The sequence below is a fragment of the Lissotriton vulgaris genome, chromosome 4_1 (assembly GCF_964263255.1).
Source record: "Lissotriton vulgaris chromosome 4_1, aLisVul1.2, whole genome shotgun sequence".
Taxonomy (NCBI): domain Eukaryota; kingdom Metazoa; phylum Chordata; class Amphibia; order Caudata; family Salamandridae; genus Lissotriton; species Lissotriton vulgaris.
This window is the reverse complement of record NC_141691.1, coordinates 505,843,873-505,862,280: the sequence shown is the minus strand read 5'-3', so window position 1 is coordinate 505,862,280 and position 18,408 is coordinate 505,843,873. Positions and strand designations below refer to the sequence as shown.

Sequence of the window (18,408 nt, the reverse complement as noted above, 5' to 3'; positions counted from 1 at the left end):
CCAGAAAAAAGCATCCTGGGACTGGTATCTGGCTAATCAGCCATCATCAGCTATGCTAGCTTGAATCCAGTGGCAACGTGAGCATGGGAGCCACGTCTGGGCACATACTCTGCCAATGAAGTTATGCCAGTCCACGTCGATGTCCAGGTGTATGTCGCTGAGTGTTCTGGGGGTAAGTGGAAGTTGTTGTCCCAGGGCATGATATATAGGGCACAACCAGGCAGGGACAGGTCATATGGTGGTGATGGAGGCTATTACCTTCTTCCTCACATACTAATTACCATCCACATCTTAGTCCTCTGCTACTTCCTCAGTGCCCGGTGTGTGTGTGGCAGGGTAATGGCTGCATCACTGCGTGCCACTGACACGTCAGGATGCAATGCTGATAAGGCTGCATTACTGTGTGCCTCTAATAGATTAGGGGTTGTAGAGGTGGGTGTTGTGGTTCCCACTGCTGTCATGTGGGCTCAGCTCAGTGGCAGCAATGGCAGGAGATTGAATGATAAAGGCATGGAAGATCACAGCTACATCTCGCTGGTGTTCAACCAGGGCAGCCATACTTCCAGCCTTCCTCTGCTCCATGGTCTCAATTGTCCTGCGCATCTGTGCCAACTCTGTGCTGTCATCGCTGGTGTCTGTCTGACTAGACAGTTCTTGTATCCGAGAGATAGCCCTAGCGATGTCAGCCAGGGATTCTCGTGGAGTATGGTGCAGACAGTGTGTGTCTGTTATGGACTGTATGTGGTTCCTGATCTAACTCAGACACCAAGTATGGCATCAAGTTTGACTGCCACAAGCTCAAAACCCACCCGCAGCTGATCAGCCAACTCCACCTGGCAACTCAACACAAGGTGTTGGAATTCTATGTGTTGTTCATGGGGGTCCTAGGAGACAGCTGTAATGGTGTGTCTTTCCTGCTGTGTGGTCTGTGCAAGTGGTGGGGTCTCCTTGAGGCATCCGGGCTGCCCTGCCCCTGGGGGTGGGGTGCGGAGGCTGTCCATTATCCATTAGACAGTGTCTGAACAGATGTGCAGGTTGTCCTTTTCATCGTCACTGATGAGATCAGTGGTCTGCTCTGCAGTAAGTGTTGTTTGTTTCCCTGCAACGTTCAGGGGAGTTGCATGTAACAGAGGTTCTCATGTATGTTGCCGCTTTGCAGATGTTTACATGCAGACTGCATGACTATGCACGTTGTGACTGTTTTAGTGGGGCTGACTATTTTATGGCATACAGTAGGTTTTCCGAGTACATTACGGGTGTGTGGTGGTACCCATTCATTGTGTCATCACACAGTGTCAGGCAATGCTAGATGTGAGTGGCCAGTTACTATGCCCAAGCGGCACCTGTTGTGTCCTCTGTCCTGTGTTGTAGGTCTTGCACTTTGTCCCACATTGCCGTCATTGGTGATGTTCTGTGGTTGCTATGTGTGTGTGCTGCATTATGGGGAGTTGGCCCTGCAGCTCTGCTTTCGTGGACTTACTTGGTGTTTCTATGTGTGCTGCACTGTGCCAAGGGTATTAGGGACATTTTACACTGTCATTGTGAGCTTGGGTGTGCAGTGTGCTTCACATGATTGTGCATGTGTGCCATTGTGCCCATCTCCCCCCGTCCCCCCAGTGCCTGGTCATCACTTACCCTGATGCTGTTGGGTCAGGTCATATTGTGCTGTGTCCAGGCCCCGACTACTGCCACTGTCTCCACACTGGTGACTTCCGCCACCATTTCCTCCAGCTCATCCAGCTCGTCCTGTGGCGCAGGCCTCCCACCTCCAGTCGCCGTTGCTGCCTTCCTGTTGGCAGTGAGTTTCTGTTTGGTCTGCCTTTGCACATCATGTCAGCGCCTCTTGACCTCCTCCATGGACCTCCTCACCACTCCGACTGCATTGATGTTGGTGATGATGGTCTGCCATATTCCCATTTGAGTTTCCAATGCCGCAGTGGAAGTGACGAACAGTTGTTGGTAGTGTCCTATCACCTCTGTGACGATGATTCAGTTTTCCTGCCGACTGAAGCCTGTCTTCCTTTTCCTCTACTCCTTGCCATTCCCCAAACATGGGGTTCTTGGCTGGTCCTCTGTGGGGCTTGTGGGGTTGGGCTTCTCCTCTGAACACGACCTGGGTGCATCCATGGTGCTATGCAGTTTGAATTGGTTTTGGCATGGTTTTTTGGGGGGCTTTTATAGTGCATGTTTCCGCATTACGTGTGAGTTTTGCAGGGCTGACGCTGGTTATCATTGATTTTGGTATTGCGCATTGGGTCATCGCAACTTTTTTGGCATTCTTGTTTCACATTTATTGTTGGTCGCGTTGGATTTTGCGCAGTCATTTGGCGCACTGTCATGCTACTATCACATGGTGCCGCTTGGTTGGGAATTGGATGTTAGGACGGTGTTATTTTCTCGTGATAGACTGCGATATGCACAGTTGCGTTAAGATACTTTTGCGATGGTTATCATGCGTTCTTGAAATTATGCTCGCTGTTTCCTCAGTTTATGGTTGCACCCTTTGCCAGAGTATTACGGCATTAATTTTATGAGTGTTTTTCAAAACAGTCTTCCTCACTGTACTGTTTGGAAGAGCTCTCCATAGTAATAATAATCACATGCTTGGCTTAGTACTTGAAACTTGGTTTATATAGCTTATGGAGCAAGGATTCAGGGAAAAGAAACTTGCTCAGATCAATCTCTCATTAATAGGTACTAATAATTAGAAATTGTGCATAAGAGAACATTAACATGCAGATGACATTCACATATGGGGAAAAGAGCTTTATGTATGCTTGAATAAAAAGGAATAATTTTCTAAGCGACTAAATCGCGATTGAAACGGAAAAACCCTTTTGCGCATTTGCAATCAGAACCACATAAATAACTATGTGACTAACCCGTTTGAGAGGGAAACACTCACGTATGAGCAAGAGTTACTAACTGTAGGTCTTGAGGCATCGCGTGCCTGGCATGTGCTTTCCTGAACTTTAAAAGAAGTTGGTTCTGCTAATTATTTTATTAATAGTGTACATTTGGGCCGGTAAACATTGGCAACGAAAGAAAATGGCACTGGAAGAACATTTGTATTGCGCGTGTCTGGAAAGAGACGTAATGTGACCTATTGCCCCGAAAGTTGAATAACTGCCAAGGACAGCAGCTGTTTCAACTTGGGAACGTGTGATATATGTCAATGGAGCCTGAATAAAATGATATTTAATTCACAACAAAATACGTATAGGAGAGGAAGACATCGAAGAGCTACAGGGGAAGGGTTTTCAAAACAAAGGGATCTTAATAACTTGGCCGTGTCAGCATTGTATGATGTGAGCTCCCCTAGTCGCGACCAATCATATTCCATATTTTACCAACATTCGCAACTTTAAGGGCGGGACATGCAGAAATGAAGACTATAATTGAGGTGACCGAAAGATTAATGGTTAGTGCTGTTAGTGCTTTTGGTGTATTTAGTGCTGCTGCAGATTACTAGAGATTATGCGAGAGACGTGAGGGAGAGAAACAAGAGAACAGACTGAGAAGATGCACCCTTGAAAGAAAGTCCGATTAGACTGAAGATTCCACAAGAATATTGAGGAGGGAGAGAGTGTAGGAGAGGGATGCGTTCGAGTGCGTCGGGGTTCTAGAGAAGTTTTAGTAAGTATTATCTTATCCTGCTCCTACCCTATAGTCTTTGTCACCTGATTCTTAAGTCAGGAGACCTCCACCAGTCATTTGGCCAGAGGGTTGGGTTTTCTCGTTTCACCATTTGGTAATTATTATTCTGTCTTAAAATGTGCATATTTGTTGTATTTGTATGATTTCTTATGTCTTTTGTCTCTTCATCTATCATCTATCACTCTCAATGCATTGAATTGTCAAATGAGTTTGTGAATTGAATATATTTGATACATTTATTTTCTCTCCCATGAAAGTTGATGGAGTTTGCACTGTGAATTTGTACAAATGAGCGTTCACTTCTGTTTGAAAATCCTTTAAATCTTACACAAAGTCTGTGGTTATTTCATTATGATTTGTAAGTTAGTTAGTTAATTTGTTAGTATCACCATCAACTTCTCGACTAATGGTCCATTGACCAAAGGAAGAAGGCCGTAGGGCCGTAAATTATACATACTGTAACCTTTCATCCGAGAATTAAAAGCTGCACGATTTCCCACCTACCCCGACTATCAGCATGTGTTCGTAGTACAGCTATTTTGGAGTATTTGTCCTTCATTAGAGCGACCCCCCCATATGGATGCCGTCTGTGAAGTACAGACAATCAAATCATAGCCAAGTTGTTTGAAAAAGCTTCTATCTTTATAGGCCAAATGCGTTTCAGCTAATTCAACTATTTGGGGCTTAAATCCTGTAAGCTCTTCAGCGAATAATCTCCTTTTACTAGCCAAGTTCAGCCCACAGACGTTCCAGCTCATAAATTTGACTCTAGACATTACCAAGATTCTGAAATGCTGAATCGTACTCTATCCGTAACCACAAAAATAATTTCTCCACCAACCAATGATAATTACTATTTTTAAACATTTTTTGCACTACTTTAACGATGCAGTGACTATTTAAACCCACCCTACCCCTCAAACCCCCCAAGCCACCCCCATCCCCCACCCCATTTTTTGGAGAAGGAATCACACCCCCTTAAAGCTGTCCCAACCCGACAGCAAATGAAAGACGCCACGACCAACCCCCAGAGACCCCGACCAAGTCCCCTCACCAAGCCCCCTCCGTCCACACCCACCCAGTACATAAATCGCCAAAAAATTGAAAAAATTACTTTTGCTAAACAGCGAAGAGAACCATTTTTCATTATTACATCCCAAATTACATTTCCAACACCCACATGCACAATATAAAAAAGAAACAACAAGCAAGGATGTGATATTGATCAAGGATTGGGGTTGTTTGCCAATCAATTAGCCAGAGCCTTTGTAGCCTCCTGCTCACCTAAAAAGAAGTATGAGCGACCATCCTTGATAACTTTAAGCTGGGCAGGCTCCTGCAGAAAAACTTGAGAGCAAACAGATTTAAATGATTCCAAGAGCTGATGAAGCTGCCATCTCTAGTCCATAGTTGACTTACACAAATCAGACCTCACAAAGATTGACATAGAGTCCACTTGAACAGGAGCCATTGGCTGGACCTTAAAAAAAATAGCCTGGCGGAGCAGGACGTTAGCCAATAAACCCAAAATAGGCCTAGAAAAGTTTGTTGTGGCTTGAGAATTTGATGACAGGAATAGTGGGAGACGATGTGCTTTGTCCATATCCCAGTCCTCCATGTCCGGGAAGGCCTTCTGTAACAAATCAACGACAAATGAACGAGGATCGGGGCCTTCCTTCCCTTCCGGTACCCTGAAAATCCTCCGATCATGACGCCGCTGCCGATTTTCAAGATCGTTAATTTTAAGCTGCATTGATACCAACTGTGACTCCAGTGAGGTAACCAACTTGACCGTGTGAGTATTGACTTCCTCCGTGCCTGCAACCTGCTATTGTAGCTCAGAGACATCAGCTGTTAGATGGTGAACCTTGGTAGTGACCTCAGATAATGCTTTTTTCATTTCAGTACAATCCACTCTTGCCTGTTGGTAATTAGCTTGTGCTTCAGCTCCCTGAGTATTAAGAGCCTGCATAATACTGCAAAGTGAAGACTCATCACCCTCACCATTTCTGCCAGCCAAGTAATTCTGTTTGGGATTATGCCTTTTTCCAGCTTCTTCAGTGACCAACAGACCATGGGGAAAAGAGAAAGAGCCAAATACTGCAGGTGGAGTGTTAAGGTCAGCTGGTGTTGAGCCGTTAGAACAGAGAACCACCCCATCAGCAGTCTTTTGACCATAAGCGGAGCCAGCACGCAGGTCTCGAGATTGTACGCAGTCCATATTGTGTAAGCCGGTAACGGCCATGTTGGAATTTCCAATTGGTTGATGGGCTGAAGAAGTGATACCTGAGGTGGTAGTCAGAGAGTCTAAGCCACCGTTCAGTGAAGTGGGAGCCATCATGTCCCCCTGTGAACCTGCATTGGATAGTCTGGAGACAATAGTCCTTACTTCACCCTTTGATGAGACCCATTTCTGTAGCAGGCTTACCCCTGGACCAGCCTTATTAGAGCTTGATGCCCCTTCAATCGTCCAGTGCATCTACGACCTGAGCCCTATTTCCAGTGCCCCCACGGCCTATACCACCTTTTCCAGTCTGACCTGATTTAGGGCCCTTTCCGGGTTCTTCCCCCCACAGGGTATTACCCCCAGACTATGCACAGCATCATTAATATTACTGAAGTTAGAACTGCCCAAACCAGATAAAGAAGAGTTAGCAGGAGAGTCCAAACCCTTCCCTAACTCCACAACTATGTTTGGCTGCTCTGTGCTACAACCAGTTTCATCGCCAGTTCGGTCTGTCGGGCAGTTGCCACTAATGCCGGGCTGATATCCTGCGCAATTCGATTTAAATGATCAGAGGAGCCTTCATTGTTTGACCACTTGAATTGAGGGATGCATTCCAGGACAGGAGAAATAATACCAGACTCATCACTGCCAACATCGAGTAGTAGAGGAAGAGGAAGGGGTTCAACAGGGACCGGATCCACCAAGCTCACTCCCACTGAAGAAGCATCCGTTCTCGGAATACTAATGGAATCCTCCGTGCCCCCCCTAGACCTCATGAACTGCAGCATTGACTACTTCAGCCATCTGGGTGAGGGGGACAGCAGATTCAGATGCACAGGACCGGAGAAGCGCTGTATTCTAAGCTTCCCCACCTGAGGATCAGTTAAACAGCCTGGCATACTGTTACATATCGAGTCTCTCCGAGACATTGTAACATTGTCAATAGCGGAATCATTTTCAGAAACAGCCTGACCTTCCACAGATTCCACCGCTGCGGGTAGACCTCCACTTTCAGCATGGACCTCAATCCGCCTGACGAGGTGTCCGTGGGGGGGCCATCACTCCGAGCTTTACCTTGAGCTGGAATACAGAACCCAGCATTAGTCTGCTGCTGCCACCAGTTCTGGTCTCCACCCCGCCAGTAAGACCGCTACGAGAACAACTCGGAGCATGAAAATCTCACAGCTGGAGCAGCACCGGTGTTTGAAGCGGCCCCTTAGCTGTGAACCACCTCGCAATACGAGTGCCGTGTATCACACAGCTGATGCAAGTGATCGGGCACATCCGTCAATCCACGGGCCAGAGGGAGAGCACCTGAGTACAGCAGAGTACTGCTGAATTAGTTGACCACGGCCACGGCCACTGCCCACGCCACCACAGAAGAGAAAGAAAACCCCGTAAGTATCTATCGCCTTCGGCAGTTACTTTCACCATTTCCCGTTTTCCATGCAAAGTCAGTGGCAGCTCACACTGCCATCCGGGATATATTTTTCCATGTAATCACTGTGTTTCTTAACCGTCACCAGCCGTCGGGTGCAGGAAGGAGGAGAGGCATTGCGGCGGGCTGTTGGAGGCCCCGGGAAAGTGCGTCCTTCAGTAATGCAGTTGATCGGCCATATTCCTTCCCACCAACATTCCAGTTGAGAAACTCTTAAACACATGTTTTTGTAACAATTTTTCTTGGGTTATTGTGTGGGCTTTGATTTGACTATTGAGTATATGAGTTAAGATCTGCTTTAAGCTGGTAACAATCCTTAAATTGCTCGGTACGTTGTTTGTCTCCCCTAACAGGTACAACCGGTTAATCCACCATCTTGCTATACTTGGATCACTGTTTTTTTTAAATCAAATTCAATATCTGGCTCTTTGCCTGTATGTATAATTTTTGCATTTTTTTGTAGATACCACTTTCACAGCAGTAGCTTACCTAGGATCCTGAAGAAGGCCACAACACTCTCCAGGTCTTTGGCTGAAACATGTTAATCTGAGGGCAGTACGATTTGATCTAATGGTTTCCATCGTACCTTCTATTTTAAATCCTAGCACATGGTAGCCAGAATAAAAGATATGTGGTAAACCCTGTAGCTAGTTTTAATCCACTTCACCACTAACACTGCACCCCTCACAACAACCTGCTAGCTCACATAGTGTTTTATTAATAAACTGTCTTACACCAAAAACATCCCTGAGCTCATCCTTCGCAGCAAGGGGATTGTAGCCTGCACCATGACTAGGCTTTATGGTCTGAGGAGGATTCCCAGTGATAAAGCATGCCACCTCTGGTGGGTGAGGGAACTCCTCCTTTAAAGGGGCGCCTTCTTCTTTGCCAGCCATCTCTGTCATCATCTTTTTCTTGATAGGCCTAAGGGCTTGTGTGTATTTTGTTTATTATATTCTGGGAGTTCACCCGTGCTGTTCTTACAATCAGCTCTGGACCCCTTTCTGTGTGTACACAGTACAAGTGCAACTACTTGCCAGGTCCAAACCTTCCCTTTTATTACATGTATGTTATCCCTGAGGTAGACCCAAGGCAGGCCCATGGGCAGGGTGCAATGTACTTAAAAGGTAGGACATTTGCTGGTATGTTTTACTAGTCCTAATAGTGAAATACTGCTAATTGCATTTTTTACAATTGCAAGAACTATCTCTCCCATAGGGTAACATGGGGATTGCTTTGAAATATTTTTTAAGTGTAATTTCTCATTGGGAGCCGATGGAGATTTGAAGTTAGGGACTCTGAATTAAAAATGAAATACACATCTTTTGGTGAAGCTGTTTTTTAAATGTTGTGCTTGAAAATGCCAATTTCAGACAGTAGGCATTGTCTTGCTTAACCATTATGTGCCTCTGGCTTTCTTTACAATCCACGTCTAGGTGAGAATGACAGTTGCGCTCTTGTGCATACACTGTAGACAGTCACACAAACGGAATTGAGGTGTGCCTTGCATAGCCTAATGGGCCATCAAAAGGCTGATGGGCCTTCCTGAGCTAGAGTGGTGGGAGAAGTTGTCATTGACACCTAAATAGGGCTGGGCCTGTCTTCACACAAAGCTGTCTCCACCCATCTGTAGTGTTTCTGAAGCCAGATCGGGAAAAGGCAGGGTCTTGTGCACTACAAAGACTTTCCTTTGAAGTTTGCCAACTTCAAAGGCAGAAACTGTAGCTGGGATACCATCATTTCAGAACACTTCTGGACTAAAGGACATTCTGCCAGGAAGAACAGCAGGATGCCTTAGGAGGAATTGACACTCTGCCTGGTGCTTTTTTGTGCTGACCTGCTGCTTTCTGGCCTGCTACTTACTGCTTCTGTCCTTGCACTGAAAGGACTGGACTTTTCTTTCTGTATCCTGCTTCCAAGGTTCGACATGGATTGTTAATTCTTGCCTCCTTGCCTGAGAGCCACCAAAGACTTCACCTACCAGTGCCTGAGCTCTTCTGCTGAGAGCTCTGACTTGGCATGTGGTGTCACATTCCGTTCCTGGGCCCTTGGAAGCAGAATCTGGTGATCTAAGAAGAAAATCCATGCATCAACTCTGAACACTTGTTTTTCTGATGCAGCACCGCTGTGTGGCTGAAAAAATCAACCCATTGCCACTGTGCAGCTGAAGAATTGATGCAGTGCCTGTAGCGCGGATGAAAAATCACAGCAGCATGAGTTGTGAGCACCATGTCACTGAAGTCTGTGGCACCCACTTCGATTCTGACGCAGTCCCTGCTTTGTGGCTGAAGATGTGATGTATCATCTGCTTTGCAGCTGTAAAATTGACACATCATCTGCTTTGCTGCAGCTGCATCAACACGGCACGTTTGAATCTTTGAACCACCATACTTCAATACTGACTTTTCATCGAAGTTGCCCATCAGTCAGGAACTAAGGCCGCATGTCTGGAGATCATTGCCTCACCACCCCTTCTAGTAAGGAGCCTCTGCATCACCTCCCCTGAGAGAAGGGAACCGACACATCACTTTTCAAATGGAGCAGTAAGCAACCAACATATCACCTCCCCTTGCAGTAAGGAACTGATCCATCACCTTCCCAGGCAGTACGGAACCAAAGCATCCCTTTGTTTGTCTGGCACGTCACTTTCCCCGTGCCTGTGTTCGTCTTTGATTTTGACACATCCCCAGTACATTCTGCTAAAAGTGATGCATCCATAGAGTCCTAGGGAGTGAACTGAATTAACCTTTTAAATGTGATACCTTTACTTGTCTTCGTTGGATGTTTGTCATTTTGGTGTTTTCTAAACTCCTGTAGACTCATTTTGTAGCGTTTTCACTGTGTTACAGTGTGTGTATGTACAAATGATTTACACATTGTCTCTGAGAAAAGCCTGAATGCATGTGCCAAGCTCCCAAGTGGGTGAGCAGGGGTTATCTTGGCTGTGAAATCCCCTTACCCTAACTAGAGTTAGGGTCCCTACTTGGACCGGGTGCAAACCACTGCCAACTAGAGACCCCATTTCTAACAACCAGTAAGAGCCTGGTTGGTGTGTGTGGCGCACACTCCCTCATTGGCAGTATCAAATTAAGCCTAGGTTCCAGTCTATCCTTGGCACTTTATACTTCTTGGTCCTGCTATCACTTAAAACTTTAACAGTTCATTTCTCCAATTCCCATTATTGGATTATTGTCATTTTGGTGTCATTTTGTTCATTAATATTTTCTCTATTTCCGTAAGAAATGTTGGGAAGTTTATTTTTTTGCATTTTGACTTCTTGACTGTTTTGTATTGCATAAACACTTTACACATTGCACTAAGTTAAGCTTGTTTGTGCTGTGCCAAAGCTACCAGGGGGTTGAACTCACATACATTTTTTGACTTTGAGGGTTCACTCTCACTAGGGTTGTAATTATTCCTTGAGGTGGTAGTCACCCACAAAAAATATCAATCCAATTACTTCCATTTGGTATATTTAGCTGGCCTTCATCCTTTGATTGCATGTGTGTGTGTTTGCTCCTGCTTGTTAAACATTGTGGGCAGATTTACAAGCCCTGTACGCCACATTTGCGCAGCCGTTGCCTCATTTTTAATACGTAGCGGTGGCGCAAAGCCAGCGCCATGCTGCGGGGTATTTACAATGTCACGCATCTGGGAGATGCGTCACATTGTAAAGCCACGTGCCACATGTGGGCGTTCCAGCGCAGGGGGGCGGGGGCGTTCCGGCGCAGGAACGCCTCCTAAAAGTGGCTGAATGAAATCTGCAAGATTTCACTCAGTCACATTTAAGGCCATGCTGCGTCGAAACCCTGCGCCTGCTTGAAGCAGGCGTAAGGCTTGAAGCAGCATGTTAGGCATAGGGGCACCCCGAGCCTTGCTGGAGCTGCGTCGAGCTTGCAACACAGCTCCAGCAATGCGTCACCTTGACGGCAGCAGATGCGCCACACATCTGTCTACTCTTGCCCCATGGTGCGCCGCATTGTAAATGAGGCGCATCCATGGTGGCGCAAGAGGTGTCTGCCGTGACAGACAATAACTGGTGCCTCCCTGCTGATATGCAGGGATGCGCCAGTTATTGTAAATCTGCCCCTTTATTTTACCATTTTAGGATGGCAGTGGAAATGGTCAAGGTGGTGAAGCCATAAATATTAGGTTTATTATTCTTGCAGTGAGAGCAGTTCAGCATCAGTATCCAGGAACGCATGCAGTGAATTCTGGCACGTCCTTGGAAACAGCGATCTTGAAGTAAAGTGAATGCCATAAAATATCAAAGAGATAGTGGCATGTCTGAAATTGAGTGTAGTTTTCTTATGTGCTTGATACAAAGAGTGCACTACTTCCACCAAAAGGTGATAAAAAGGCCAGGTAGTACATAGCCTGAAAAGACCTAGAGATTTCAGAAAAGAACTGCAGCTACAATTACGTCTGGAACAAACAGTGCAAGCACATTGATTCTAGTACAATTTGAAGCTCTGAGCCGTCATGGGCAAAGGCGAAATGTTTCCAGTATAATCTCGTTCTCATGTTTCAGTTCTCAACAGTATAGTGTGTGCAATTTCTCAAAGAAAGCCTCAACACTAGAATCACTTATTCAAGTTATACATGCATGAAATACCTTATTTTAACTCGCTTATCTTCATCGTTATGTCTTGAAAACCCTCTAGTTACAATCCACATTCATATCCGAGTTTGTGAGAACGAATACGGTATACAACACTTCAATTGTTTTAACTTAGGCTCAATTCACAATTTCTTAGCACCCATTAATACTACTTTCATTACTTACTGCATAAAGATCCTATTTCTCGTAATCAGAATCTGCATACTTTTTTGTCTGCAGAAGGAATTTATACCTGTGAAAATTCCATTAGTGTAGTGGATTATCAAGAGCAAAACATGCAAGGAGTGGTCTTTAAAAGGGAGTGTGAAAGGTTGGGGTGGTCTTTTAAAATGCAATAAACACCCACAAACATATGTAAATAGATGATTGCCGAGATTTTGCAGGAACTTTGAAGGTGCGTTTTTCAACCCAGTAATTATTAATTCCAATCAGGTTTGGAGGGTATATTCGGTGAATAAATACAAGGCAAATGTACTTAAGAATGTTGATGATTATTAGCTTAATTGTTGACCATATAGAACACCTGTGCAATAAAAGCATGATAGCATCCAAACAAATAGATAGATAGATAGATAGATAGATAGATTGATAGATAGATAGATAGATAGATAGATAGATAGATAGATAGATAGATAGATAGATAGATAGATAGATAGATAGATAGATAGATAGATACCTTTTTGCCTTAGAGTGGTCTGCCTCTAAACATTTTCCCATACTCCTCCACATTGTTCTCATCCCGTTTTTGTTGGCCCTCAGACTGTGTGCTTCTTTTTTATCTCTGCTAAAGTGCATGTGCACTATCTTTTAAACATGGTAACATTGTCTCATCTCCATTTGGCATATTTAATTTACTTATAAGTCGGTAGTAAAGTGGTACTTAATGTACCCAGGGCAAGTAAGTTTAATGTCACTGGTGGGCTGACAGCACTTATTTTTCTACCCACTTAAGTAGCCCTTTAAACATGTGACAGGCGTGCCAATGTAGCCTGTGCGTGCATTTTTAAACTGCCATTCTAACAAGGCAAAATAAACCTGCCTTTTTAATACATACGTCACCCCTAGGTTGGCCCTAAACAGCCCACATGGCAGTTTGCAGTGTATTTAAAAACGTGTGCATGTCATTTTAAGTTTTACAAGTCCTGCTAGTAAAACCCCTTTCACTATTACAGGCCTATCTCTACGAAAGGGAAATAGTGGAGAGTCCTTTTTATATATATTAAGCTGTAACTTTTAAATGGGAACAGGTGAAGAGTTCATGTTTGGTGTCTTTGGAATTCTAATGGAAAATCATCTTTGATGATGGAGTCACATTTTTTATTACAATTTTGAAAATGACACTTTGAGAAAGTTAGCATATTTCTGCTTTAGCCATTTAAAGCCTGCAGCTGGCTTTGTGTCACATGACTGGGTGCCACTGGCAACTGGTGTTTGTTTATTCCTCTTAGAAAGCCACACAAAATAGCTTAGAAGTACCTGAATTGACCATGACTGGCAGGATGGGAGTACGGAGTTAGGCACAGCCACACTTACACCTGAATATCCTTTGTCCTACCTTCATTCAAAAGATTGCATACCCCCCTGTAGTTAGTTTAGAGCCAGGGCAAGGGCAGCAGGAAACCTGTGCATTTTAAAGGGAAATCTCTAGAAGATTCTCCCACTTCAAATGAGGCACCAGGGACAAATATTGGACCATCGGACACCAACTCTTCAGTACACTTCTGGCCATTTGGAAGACTGTACGAGGCTGGCTTAGTATATGGTGTTCATTTATGTAAGTGTAGCACTCTGCACTAGTCCAGACAACCCATATCGTGATTTCAGTGGTCTTAGACAACCTTAGAAAGATCTCTAAGTTGTAGCTGTGGAGAGCAGCCTTCAGGCTTAGTCCAGAGGAGTGTAAAGCAGCTTGTTTTACCAGTGCCTAATTGTATGGTATAGGTGAAGTGAAAAAGAACCACACAGTGTAGTTATAAAAATATGTATTTATTATAAACACTCACTAACACATTGCAATATCTCCTACCTGGAGATTTATCACAGTAAACATGGATATTTTGGAAATAAAACAAGTAAGTAGCACAAATGCACAGTAGACTCCAGGGGGATACCAGATCCCTATACTAAATAGAGGAATGTGAACCACGACCTGAAGATCAGCAAATAATGTTGGATGGATATTTATGTTTGAACCCTCTAGTAGCAATCTGGTAATCATGTATATAGTAAATGTTTTTTTATTAAAAAGTGCCAATGAGTGAATACAATGGCCAAAAGAAATTGGATTAACAAGCAAAAAAATAAATCGGAAAATGGACCTCATGAATACATATAAAATGCAAAATGAAAGAACATCAAAAACGTTCTATGACAAAGACTGGCCAAAACGTGAAAAGGAATGAGAGTGTAATAGAATGAATCAGTTTGCTCACTCAAGGGCTGTCTTTCCATAAACAAAAAGTTTTTTAGGTCGAGCCTGAGTCATTGCGAATGCGCTGCTCTGGCGATCTGCAGTGGTGGAGTATTCAAATAGAAGCCCGCCCACTGTCTGCCCATGTTTGTCATTGGCTTCTGTCTTTGTCCTTCGTAAATACAGGCTTCTGATTCAGTAATCGTGTGTTAGTCCCTCCTTAGAATTTCCTTTTCTTCATTTGTAACCTCCAATGGCTACTGGCCCCTTTACGTCTGTTGTTACACAGTAGTGTTTATTAGTCTGTAAGCACTATTTTCTTATTTCCTACTGCAGGCAGGACGGCGTGCGCAGCCGGGACAACAGTGCATGTGTTTTTCTCGTTCTCTCCCTTGTTGCTCGACACAGCACTGAAGGTGGATCTGAGGCAGGCGCTTTATTTGTGTTTTGGTTTATAAAACATAAATAAAACGCATTGTCATTTACAATGCTTTTAACTTAAACTCGTGTAAGTGCGAGGCATATTGATTTGCAGATGCTTGTCTTCACCATGACACTACTCGTACTGAATAATACAGCTGCCCGATCGTATCAGATTGCAAGCGGCATAGCCCCAGCCCCTCCCGGGCATTTGTGAGTGTCCTGCAAGCATGAAGAGGTATATTCCCTGGTGTGCTGTAGAGCAAGGACCAGGGTTCAATTCCCCGCCTCGGTGGGTCTTGGGCTCAAAATTCCATGGACCTGATAATTCTTGCCTCGGTGCCTATTCCAATCATGGAGTCCCGCTCTGCAACTCTGGGCAATAGCTTGCTTAATCTTCACAACGGCCCCCACAACGCTAAGGATGCCTGGCCTCCACCTTGGGGGTGCCCAGGAGTGGACGCCTCACAGGGAAAGCCAGGATGGGTTTCACAGCGGTAGTCGTACTTGCGGGTGAGTAGTGCGCTATACAAGTATCAATTTACAACAAAAGAAAGCAGGAACCAGTTTTGTCGGTTTGGACCAAATATCACTTTCAGCAACCACGATAACCATGTCAATCCCACAGAGTAAACACGATTCCATTTGTGTGTTGTGAAGAGAGGTGAAGAAAAGGTTAGCTCGAGGGACAACCACGTGATACTAGTAAGGACTGGAGAAAGGCATCGCTCACTCAGAAACTTTTCTTTCAGCGCAGCCAGTGGTTATTCACAACACATCAGAAATCTGCTACATTTTTAAAGTTAGGATACTGGGCAGTGATCACGACTGACATGCCAAATTTACACGTGGTTTGTTAGTATGCGATGTGACAGGCGTGCAATCGCTGAAGTGCACTGAGGGTTTGGCTAGTTCTGCTGTGACTGCAAACAGGTGCACCAGGCCACTTTATTTCAGATGTCAGAGAAAGAAAAGAATGTGAGTAATGTTTGCTTTCGCACGAGGCAAGTGCACTTTACATTAGCTCTGATACATTTCTCTGCGCATTATTATTCTTTAGTAAGCAAGATGCGTTTTTTCAAATGCCTCCTTACACAGGATGTGATTGCTCACTTTTACACGTTAATACACAAACATAATTATGAACTTTCAATTCACTCAAAGCAGAGGGCACACATCTCAACTGTGTACTACTCTACTAGCAATTGTGCAACATTCCGTCCATCATCTTGTGTGGGCCATTGTGCAACATTCCGTCCATCATCTTGTGTGTTTTGCTACTCTACTACGGACATTCTATCCAAGAAGTAACAGATACTTTCTCAGTCACTCTTACCCCAAAAACTTCAAACAAAAGATCAGGCACTTTAAAGACTAAGGCGGTGCTATTATAGATAATAATAATAATAATAATAATAATAATAATAATAATAATAATAATAATAATAATAATAACAATAATACAGATGGTCCACTTCCTAGCACTATATTGCATGTCAAAGTCCCTCTAGGGTCTTAAAGATAAATATTACAATAGGCATCTGGGATATAAAATCTATAATTAGAACATGCTGTGCAACATGGCTTAAAGTCAATGAAAACAAGCATTTGCAATGCAATTGGTCTCGCTTTTATGCAAGTTTAAGTATTGGCATTGTAAATGACAATCCTTTTTTAAGGTTTTAAAAACGACAAGAAAAATAAAAGTCATTGTTATTTACAATGTCAATTGACCAAACTTGCATAAATACGAGACCTATTGCATTGTAAATGCTTGTTTAAACTTTGGCTTTAGCTCAATAATGGCAGGACCAATCAATAAAATTCGGCAGTTTTAGAGTGCCGACTAGTCACCCTAAGGGTCTTAAGGCACTGGGGCCCGTCAGGGAGATTAAGTAAGCTATTGCCCAGAGTTCCATTGTGCTGAGCAGAGCTGCCGACGACGATAGAACTAGGCCTGGGCGTCAAATCCTGTTCCACTCATGGAAATTGCGATAATTTGACATTTTCGCATTCCGCGGAGAGGGCAAAAATGTCAAAATTTCCGCAATCCGCATCGCCCCGGAATTTTTTTTATTGCTTGCGCTGTAAAAGTACGTTCTCGCATGCGCGATCGCCTAACCTGAATCCCCGCGTTTGCCGACAAGTTTTCCCGATCCGTGCGCGTTTTCCACGAGATGTTGGATTGTTGGTAGCCATTTTAGCTATCTCGAGAGAGTTCACGCCCGCCATCACGTCATTCGTCTCGCGATCACATCATTCGCCTCGGGATCTTGCACCGCAAGAGTATGAGATCTCGAACACATCATTCTCCCCCGCGAGCGAGAGCGTGAGGACGCGGACACGTCATATCGAATGCGACAAGGAGCGAGAGAACCCGAACACGTCATTCTCCACCGCGAGCAAGAGCGTGAGGACACGATCACATCATATCAAGCGCGACAAGAAGCGAGAGACCCCGAACACGTCATATCCATTGCGTCATGGAGCAAGAGAATGCGATCATGTCATTTTGGACGCGCCATCGACATCCGGCGGAAGTAATGTGAAGCTCGAGAACTCGAACATGTAACATTTTTAATTTGGAGAAGAATATCAGCTCTAGCAGCATGAAACCTTCTGCAAATGATGATTTGGATGAAAAAAACTCCTCAGGCTGACATTTGGTTGTCCACAGTGCCACAGAATATCCAACTTCCTGTTCCTGTCCAGCAGGCTCCTCCCAGTGCTTTTGTCCATCTCCCGCTCATTTTGCCTTTGGATTTGGATTTGAGGATTTTTGAATTGGATATTTTACAAGTAAGTGGTTGTTGTGTCGTTGATTTGTGGCATTGCAGTTGTTGCAACTACAATTTAATTTTGGTAACTATCATTCCTTTTTTAAAAAATGTTGTGGGTAGTAGATAGTAGTCAGTAGTAGGCCCGAGCTAGTCATGGCCTCATGGGTGTGTGCATGATGAAGCAACGGTTCCTTTGGCGTTTTTTTAATGTATTTCATTTTCAAGCATTATTTAGGGCCTGGATGTCATTGGATTGAGTTGGGAAGTGTGTTTTTTTGGGGTGGGCTTTCTGTTGTTGGGCCTGACATTGTGGCTGGTGACCATTTAGAAGCCTAGGCCTGCAAGCTTGTCTGGCCTTGTCTGCCAACAGGCCTGCTTTCACCCAGTAGGCTCAGAGCAGGGAGCCACATCTTTAATAATCAAGTTTTTCTGTGTGGTCTGTTGAATTTAGACATCATTTAGGGCATGGATGGTATTGGATTGAGTTGGGAAGTGTGTTTTTGTGGGGTGGGCTTTCCGATGTTGTTGGGCTTGGCCATGTGGCTGATGGCAATTTGGAAGCCTAGGCCTGCACGCTTCTCTGGCCTTGTTGTCTGCCAAGAGGCCTGCTTTCATCCAGTAGGCTCAGAGCAGGTAGGCACAGCTTTATTAATCAAGTGGTTCTATGTGGTCTGTTGAATGTAGACATCATTTAGGGCATGGATGGCATTGGATTGAGTTGGGAAGTGTGTTTTCTTGGGGTGGACTTTCTGATGTTGGGCGTCTTAAAGGCATGCCTTTGTTGTGTGTGTCTGATATGTGTTGGTGTGCAATGCATGCACCCTGCAGACCTTTTTGGGGCCTGTGAATTTTCGT

The 18,408-nt window shown here is 44.4% G+C and overlaps 1 protein-coding gene across 1 annotated transcript in view; it reads right to left on the bottom strand.

The window, feature by feature from the left end:
• GABRA3 (gamma-aminobutyric acid type A receptor subunit alpha3) overlaps window positions 1-18,408 on the bottom strand; it is a 1,805,986-nt gene that overhangs the window by 81,659 nt on the left and 1,705,919 nt on the right. The window lies entirely within an intron of this gene.